General features: G+C 40.1%; 1 protein-coding gene across 1 annotated transcript in view; it reads left to right on the top strand.

Moving 5' to 3' along the window:
• Positions 1–8649: 8649 nt before the first annotated feature.
• LOC124275168 overlaps positions 8650–9658 on the top strand; it is a 40638-nt gene continuing 39629 nt past the window's right edge. The window contains exon 1 of the mRNA XM_046710665.1: positions 8650–8721. The gene's annotated coding sequence lies outside the window, so the exon portion shown is untranslated. The remainder of the gene's footprint in view (positions 8722–9658) is intronic.

The raw sequence follows: 9658 nt of genomic DNA, 5'->3' as shown, positions 1-9658 counted from the left end.
GCACGACACGAATAGGTTGCGCATGTCACGAGATTGATACGCATTGGGCACGCCTACTCCAAGCATTGTTGGCTCACGAATCAGCCACGACCGGCACGAATCGGCAGTGCGTACATAAAAGCGTGCCCATCGCCAGTCCCGACATTCCTCAACTCGACAGCAAACAATCAACAAGATGCCTGCCAAGAAGAAGAAGACATACAGAGGAAGAGCAGTAGGCTACCAGCAGAGAGAGATAGAGACAGAGGTTGCAGAGAGTGAGAGGGATATTTCTCCTCCCTCCCACTCAAGTGCTGATGTTTCTGCACCCCAAGGAAAGCCCCAAGAAGAGACTCAAACACAGCAGAGAGTTAGCAAGAAAGAAATACCAGACTACAAATGGACGGATGAGGGAACCATGAAGCTGGCCGAATTTGTTAATCTGGGAGCGATGAGAGAATGGTTTCATAAATCAAATTCGGTGTACAAATGCGTCATCGGCTGCGAAATGATATAGCACATGCCTGTCATCATTAGGGAGTGGAGCTGGTCCAGGCAGTCCGGGTCGGTTGTCCTGGACAGTTTCATGCAAAGTACAGTTCTTCCATGTTTCTCCATCTGAAGCACCACCCTCTTCCCCAACATCAACTTACAAGAACTTGTATCCAGCATCTACATGGGCCATGAGCTCAATGCTGTTGAAGCCCTTATAATTGTGGTAGAATGATCTAACTTTGGGTGGCTTCTTCGTAGCAACGTGCTTGCCGTCCACAGTCCCCAGACAGTTGTGTTAGTTGCATCTGGAACTAAAACCTTCAGCAACCTCCTTCCACTCCTCTTCAGTTTGGGGGCACCTGAGTACTTCGTCCTTGTAAACCTCAATGATGGCTTTGCAAACCTCTGGTAAGAACTTGCCGAGTGTAGTAGCTTTAACTCTGAAGCTGTACTGTACCAGTGGCTAGGAAACGAAGAGTGGTTGCCAGCTTGAGTCCCACCTCCAGCGGTTCTCTCATTATTGTGGTCTTCTTCTCAAGATGAGGCGTTAACTTCTCCACCATGCCTTGGTACACGTCGGGGGAAATTCTTAGGTAATTTCTGTAGCCTCTTGCATGGAGTTCTGTCAATAACTGATCATAATGTCCGAAGTGATGTCTTCTAGACAACCATTCCCTCACCCACACTGTTCTTGCCTTCCTTTTTCTAGTTGGGGATACGTCTCCTTCTTTGGCCTGCTCTTGCTGCATTTGCTGGTCTTCAAGAAGTGATAGTGCTCCACCTGCGAGGTATAGACACCTTTTCTTTTCTGCAATAAGAGCTTGTTCCCTGTTGTTCAACATCTTGTAGGTCCACAGCAATGCATGAAGCTGGGGGTGGTGCCTGCTATTTATATAGCGTGGCGTCAAGCGGGATAAAGCGGGACTAAATAATACCATGACTGCTTCACGCATCTCGAAGTGATTGTGGCAATGCATGCCCATGCTGGAACAATGCGCGTCGTGGGTCTGACCTCATATCGCCTCGTTTCACCTACACCCTTATCAACACAAATTTAGGGTTGACTGCACATCACATAAATGCTGTTATACCTTTAGAAAAGTAGACACTTCCACTAATGATGTATACTTCCACTAATGAAAATAAACTCTTGCACTGATGATATATACTTTAATAAGGTCATATATACAACAAGTTAAAATACCAATATCATCACCATGATCAGTCACATAAGTCAATGAAATACATCATCAGCAGCAGTGATACATAATTAAGTCACAGGACAATTAATGTAATTTCACTAAGTGTCCAACTGCATCTAGATACTGCATCACAGGTTTTCGTCCAGTTACAAGGTGCAGCTTTAGGCTCTCAATTCGGGCATCTCTGTCCCTGTCAATACGTGCAGAGCGTTTCACAGCAACACACAGACCTGTCTGTCATCTAAACCGTTTATCTGCTGTTTGAATCTTCTTGATTTATTTTATGAATTGGTAAATGTTTGGATGTGACCGGGGCATTCTCTTCTTTAGTCCATTGTGAAACCCCTCCAGGTAGTTGTTTGAGCGAGGTCCAGTGTTCTCGTGCTGGTTCCAGATATTACAGGGAAATCTGGCGTCGTCTGTATCGGTATCCAGCATGAAGCACTTGTTGACCGCCTCTCTGTGAAGTAACAAACTCAGCTCTCTGAAGATTTGCCATTTTGATGCGCTGAGTGTGAAACTTGCAGAGGTTTATATACGACATTGCAAAAAGAATAAGATGAGATGAGCAGGAAAAACACAGAAAAAATAGCTTAGGTGATCAAAGTAGAAGACGAGTAAGTCATGTGTATACTACAAAAACATGTGTATGTTTGATTAAAATATCCTAATTAATGTAGTGAGTAAGTCATGCATATACGATGAAAACGTGTGGTTGATCAAAGAAGAAGAACTTACAGATAACAGTTCTTAAATGCTGTGGAATGTCAATTGAAGATAAGACTCAACATGTAACATTGTTTTAAATTGACAATAAGTTTGACACTTGCTCAAGTGTGAAGTAATACAGTGCCATTCCTGGCTCAAGTGTGAAGTAATACAGCGCCATTCCTGGCTCAAGTGTGAAGTAATACAGTGCCATTCCTGGCTCAAGTGTGAAGTAATACAGTGCCATTCCTGGCTCAAGTGTGAAGTAATACCGTGCCATTCCTGGCTCAAGTGTGAAGTAATACAGTGCCATTCCTGGCTCAAGTGTGAAGTAATACCGCGCCATTCCTGGCTCAAGTGTGAAGTAATACAGTGCCATTCCTGGATCAAGTGTGAAGTAATACAGCGCCATTCCTGGCTCAAGTGTGAAGTAATACCGTGCCATTACTGGCTCAAGTGTGAAGTAATACAGCGCCATTCCTGGCTCAAGTGTGAAGTAATACCGCGCCATTCCTGGCTCAACTGTGAAGTAATACAGTGCCATTCCTGGCTCAAGTGTTAAGTAATACCGTGCCATTCCTGGCTCAAGTGTGAAGTAATACAGTGCCATTCCTGGCTCAAGTGTGAAGTAACACAGCGCCATTCCTGGCTCAAGTGTGAAGTAATACAGCTCCATTCCTGGCTCAAGTGTGAAGTAATACCGTGCCATTCCTGGCTCAAGTGTGAAGTAATACCGTGCCATTCCTGGCTCAAGTGTGAAGTAATACCGTGCCATTCCTGGCTCAAGTGTGAAGTAATACAGTGCCATTACTGGCTCAAGTGTGAAGTAATACAGCGCCATTCCTGGCTCAAGTGTGAAGTAATACAGCTCCATTCCTGGCTCAAGTGTGAAGTAATACCGTGCCATTCCTGGCTCAAGTGTGAAGTAATACAGCGCCATTCCTGGCTCAAGTGTGAAGTAATACAGCGCCATTCCTGGCTCAAGGAGTCAAACAATCGCTGTATAAAACTAGAAATAAACATGTTCACATTGCCAATATCTTGACCTATCCACACAATTCCGAAACCGAATTGAAATAAAATGTTTCTCACATGAGAGGCCCAAGTAGTTCTACCCACATCATCAAGGTTGTTAAGCATTAAGTAAGACTGACAAGGTAAACGATTATAATCTAATTGAATTATTCTACACCAATATTTTATTAGTTTTAACATATAGTTATACTGAAGTGGTACTCTACCACATTCACCAAGTACCATAACATCACGTGTTCTTATGTAACCTTAATATTCGCTTGCAGAAGCTAGTTTGTACTCTTTCAATGGTTTTACAATAGTGGGTACCCCAAACATCAGCTCTTTATGAAATAATTGGAACAATAACTGTATCAAATAACTTGAAGGCATCAGTACAAGAGACAAAACCATGCTTTCTTTGTTATTATATAATGACATTAGTGCCTTGTTAGCCTGAGCTGCTAAACAGCTTTGTGCCTTAGACCATGACAAAGTTGGTGTGAAGACAACCCCGAGATACCTATAATTATTAACAACATCAATTTTCTTACCTTTAAAGTACCATTTCTCGTGACCTTTTAGAGGACCACCTCTTCGGAATACCATTATGTTAGTGTTTTGTATGTTTACCTTCATACCAGTTGCTGCACAAAATTGTTCTAAAACATTTATTTTTCTTTGTAGATTGATAACAGAATCAGATACCACTGATACATCATCAGCAAAGAATAATGCTACAATGTTTGGATGTTCTTGTGAAACAAATAATACCATTACCTCCTTTCTCTTCGAGCATTACAGACAATTAGTTTATAAAGATAACGAATATAAGAGGACTCATAATACACCCCTGGCGGGTTCCACTATTACACTTAAAGTACTCTGTTAATCCACCCCCTGTTCTTACACAGCATGGTAATGATGACTACATAGAGACAATAAAATCAAGAAATTTACCTCGTACACCTATATTGTATAAACTTTTAAACAGAACATTGTGGTTTACACAATCAAACGCTTTACTAAAATCTATAAAAATGCAGTAGAATCTGCCTTTTTTTCGTGGATATGTGTTTCTGAATCATTGCTTGCAAAGTAAATACCTGATCGATAGTGGAGTTACCAGGCCTAAAACCTGCCTGGAGTTCGGAGATGACATGGTTCTCATCACACCGTAAATGAAGCCTTTTGTTCAAGATAGCAGCTAGAGTTTTACTTAGAGTAGCAATTAATGAAATTCCTCTATAATTTCCTATGTCATTCTTATTACCTGATTTATGTAATGGGCAAATTATACTTTTACCCATTCAGTGGGAAATATTCCATCATGAAACAGTTTATTATATATTCTAGTCAATACTGGTACAATGTAACAAATAGTGGACTTCAAAAATTCACTTTGTATGCCATCTTCACCTGGGGATTTTCCCATTTTTAAATTTGCCAAGCTCTGCTTTACTTCGTGTTCTGTGATAGGTACATTTAAATTACACGTTGAAGCATTTACATCCTCACAAGATGGCATGAAATGAAAATGAGAGATTTCCTGAGAATTACTACCTTCATTCTCACGAAAAACATATAACAAATTATGAAAATATCTAGACCAATTATCTATAGGAATATTTTTTGGGCAAGGACATAATAATCCTATCTCTCTTTATACTTCCCAAAATCTTTTAGGGTCACATCTGGCATTTACAAGTAGCATTTTCTGTTGGCTCTGAAAAACTTCTCTCTTAACACAAAATAACCTCTTAAATCTATTTCTTAATTGTCTATACAGATCGAAATTGAGGCCACACTTTCGATAATTGTTCAATGTTGTGTATTTTCTATGTTTTTAATCCTCCAGTTCTTCGTCCCACCAAGGTGGTTGAGTGACATCATTAGTTGTGACTTGACGTAATGGATACCTTTTCTTCATAACACTAGCAGCTGACTGATATAAACATGTAATATCTACTATACACTTTAAAGTATTATCTTTAGCTAAAGCATGTAAACAATCACAAGATTGAAGAAACAGATCTTGAAACTTAATCAAAAATACTGTTGCTAGTTCTTAATTCCAAACATATTTCACCACAGACTCACAATTAGAATGATTAGATACTACATCTGACTTATCAAAGCTAACTAAGGAATTAGCTTCAAATATTCTGTCAGATTTCCAAGAAAGTGTACAAGACAGCGGAAAATGTGAGGAATCATCACGAGATAATATTCTAAAATCAGTAAAGTATGGAAATAAATCTCTTGAGGCCAACACATAATCAACTACACTAAAACCAGTGTGAGTAACACAAGTAATGTCACCCTGTACATCCTCAAACAACCTTCCATTCAAAGCATGGATATCAAATAGACAACATAGGTTAGCTAACTTCACACCATAGGTATTATAATGTATATTGTCGCGATTAGTTCTAGGCATATCAAAGCTATCAGATGGGTAATCATCCCAGTCCCGACCCATGATATGTGTAAGATCATCACTTGCTATATAGTCTAAGAAGTCTCTCCTTCTGGCGTTGAAGTCACCAGCTAGCATATAGTGGTGGTTGTCATACAACTGTTTGACAAGTTCCATATAACTAACGAGTCGTGTAATGCTACCCATGTCCAAAGTGTCGGGGGAGTTCTCTGGTGGGATGTATACAAACATCATAATAAGGTCACGATCAAGTCCAAGTCTGGAGGTCTTAAACAATAACACAACAACACCGCAAAAGGTATCACATATACGATTGATCAAATCATCACCCATAAGTGATTTCCTTATAAAAACTGAAACTCCGCCACTGTGTCTTCCTAGACGGTTCGTTTTGACGCGTACAGAATTGAATACATGATATCCATCCAAGAAATCTGCAAAATCCTTTTATCACGGGCATATGTCTCACGTAGACCTATCAAATCATACGATATGCACAACTCGCCGAAATCAGAGTAAGCATTGTTGATATGTTTGTGGAGTCCTTCCACGTTCCAACATAAAATGTTACAACTAAAGAGTCCATGGCCGGAGTTTCAAACGCTCACTGTCGAGTGTTCAGGCGAATTCATGTCACCTTTATCAAAATCACATACCAGAGTGCTCTCCCTTGGGCTTCCAAGATTAAAAAGGCATCACCACAACGCAACAGAAATCACCTTCTAGTTGAAATTGTGCAGCAAAGAGCATGCACTGTCTGGCTATAAAAATCCAGATTACTTTCGGAAATCGGCATTCGTTTTGAAGGAGTTTCAAGGTCACATCACTAGGCCAAGTCTAGACGCTGCTACACGGAACATCGCCATTGAAAGAATGCACGCTAGAGATTACCAATGTTCTGTTTCCAGGGGTCTGAATGTTAGTCTGAGCACGATATCACGGCTTGCAGCTCGTTACAACCAAACAGGCAGAACAAATGACCCTCCCCGTACAGGCAGACCTCGAGTCACCATTGTAGCCCCAAATCGGTACATCCGGGTACTACATTTGCGTGATCGTACTTCCACTGGTGAGACCACAGCAGCCAGGGTGCCTGGACTTCGGAGGATATCCGGTCAAACTGTACGGAACAGGTTGAGAGAGGTTGGACTGCCAGGAGATCCGACGTCGGGCCGGTGATACATCGTCATCATGGCGCTCAACGTCCCCGTTATCTAAAATTATCCACTTGGTTGTATAGACATTTCCTTCTTCTAAACTGATGCAAAAAATCATTTCCTAAAGTCTATTTGTGGACGAGTTATACATCTTTGAAACTACAACATTTTCGCAACAGATTTCTGGGTTGTGCGTTTCTTTTTTGAAATAGTATATATCAGCATGTATAGTCAAACCCCGCAGTTCTATATTTTGTCGACTCGTGTCGATATGTTTGATATCAAAAGTCACTCGGGTGTCGAGTCAGGGCCAAATATTCCTGGCATTGTCATAATACTACATGGCATGAGGACGTTTATAATGACAGAGTGAGTGAACGAGTATGGTTTTACGCCGCTTTTAGCAATATTCCAGCAATATCACGGCGGGGGACACCAGAAATGGGCTTCACACATTGTATCCTTGTTGGGAATTGAACCCGGGTCTTCGGTGTGACGAGTGAACGCTTTAACCACTAGGCTACCCCAACGCCGCCTATATGATGACAGACAATTAGCCATATTTTGGAATTTTGTGGTGAATGCTAAAAACGGTTACTAGAACTTCATCTGAAATATACGAAGCTCTTGAAGGGACATTGCATAGGGACCAGGTCAAAATGGCCACACAAAAAAGTCAAAATGGCCACAACCCCTAGTCAAAATGGCCACAGAAAAAGTCAAAATCGCCATTAATTATCTTATTTTCATATTAATGAGTATTGTTCTTGAAATTCTTTCTTAATTGATACTTTGAGATTGTTACTTATTTAATATTTTGAGATTTCTTTATCCCGTACATTGAAGTGTTTTCTTATGTAGTACTTTGAGCTGTTTAATTACTATCGCAATGTTTTCTTAATTAATGATTTTAGATGTTATTTCAAGATCGAAGTTGGAAGATTCTCATTCACACTAGGAAGCTCTGCTGGCGAACTTAACACTTCTGATATGCATGTGGAATGTGGTGCTGTGGGAGAAGTCTTCAATTTCGCTGAGAGATCGATGGAACTGTCCATTGAGGAAGACGGCAATGAAACTGTAGTCCAGGACCAGGGTTCTTCACCACCCTCCCATCCCATACAGCCTAGTAGAAGGAAGCAGCCTTGGCAAATCTACAGCTCCATTGCTAAAAAAGGTGACTGACGAGGTTGTAGGCGACAACCCAGTTCCAGGAGATTTTTAAAAGGTTGTTATTACGACAATAAAGAGTCGTTATAACGACTATTAAAAGTCGTTATATAACGAGTTTTGAAAGTCGTAATAAGGAGATTATAAGTCGTTATTACGAGATTATTATAGAAAAAAAATACGCAAATGTCCTTTCGGAAGCTTCGAAGATCGTAGAAATACGTACGATACATGTATTTGAATACTTAATAGATTTATCCGGAACTTCAAGACATGCGCAAATGTCTTGGAGAATATTTTGAAAGCTCATCGGTTTATTCGGAATATTCGAGATGAAATTTAAACCTTTATCTTCAGTTCATTTGCAGCAAAATGAAGTTTATAACATCAACGTGGGAGATACCATTATGAAAATATAACCAGTTGTTAAGAATGTGCCTGGTGACAATTTCGTTTCGTGCGAAACTCCTGCCAGTGTTTTGGTATTTACCGGCATGTGGTTTTGTGGAAGTCAGAACATCCCATGTTGTTTACACAATAATAAAAAGCAATAACGGTACGTATTTATAGGACAGGCACTAAGACTGTAATCAGGGGCATAGATGAATTATAACAGGACAAGAAATAATTAATGTCATGTCGCTATGATATGCACACACTAAAATTTGGATGGAGAACTGTGAGGTAAAGGAAGATGAGCGAAATGTGGGGGGCTTTGATAATAATAGGCGATAGATAGCGTATTTGTGAATCTGGAGTCATAAGAAATGGCATATTTTCACTGGAAAATGGTATTTGAATCATCAGGTTTCATACGGGTTACATTTTATGAATAATTGACACAAGGTTTTAAAACATCAATTGATTCTGCTGCTGCACATGTGTTGAGTTGGTTTGTGGGCAATCTTGCGTTGGAATGGCTGGGTTTAGTACCGAACGAAGCCGTAGGCGACTTTTGAACACACACACTGAGTACTCGATTACCCCAGCGAATTTGGTCAAATTGCTCCGGGTGTTTGGTCGTCTTAGGGAAAAAGTTTATTTATTTAAAATGATTAAATTCAGGGATTTACCTTGAGTCCTGTATTTGAGGGTCCCTGGGACTCATACTCTTAATTTTCAGGGGTCCTGGACAACAGTATTTAAATTGCAAATAATACCATAACCCAGCTAGTACCAAACTCAGTGATAACATATTGTCACTTGATTGGAATTTTTACAAGTATTTGGACTTTTTCCGAGTCCCTGTGGACGCACTAATAAACTATGTTGCATCCATTATGCATATAGGACACAGGAATTCGCGTCCTGTAAATCTCTGATTATATATATGCCATAATTGCATAATTCTTGTCAACTGTGATATTCTTTTGTTTTTGTAAAGAAGTATAAGAATTGAATAGAATGTTTATATATATCACACTAGTACACAAGTAGAGTATAATGCTTATCAGATCAATCTAGAGCTTTTGTTAGTCTTGCCAATAGGGCCA

The sequence above is a fragment of the Haliotis rubra genome, unplaced genomic scaffold, assembly GCF_003918875.1.
Source record: "Haliotis rubra isolate DU_JTF1 unplaced genomic scaffold, ASM391887v1 Scf199, whole genome shotgun sequence".
Classification (NCBI taxonomy): Eukaryota; Metazoa; Mollusca; class Gastropoda; order Lepetellida; family Haliotidae; genus Haliotis; species Haliotis rubra.
This window is presented reverse-complemented; position numbering and strand designations above follow the sequence as displayed.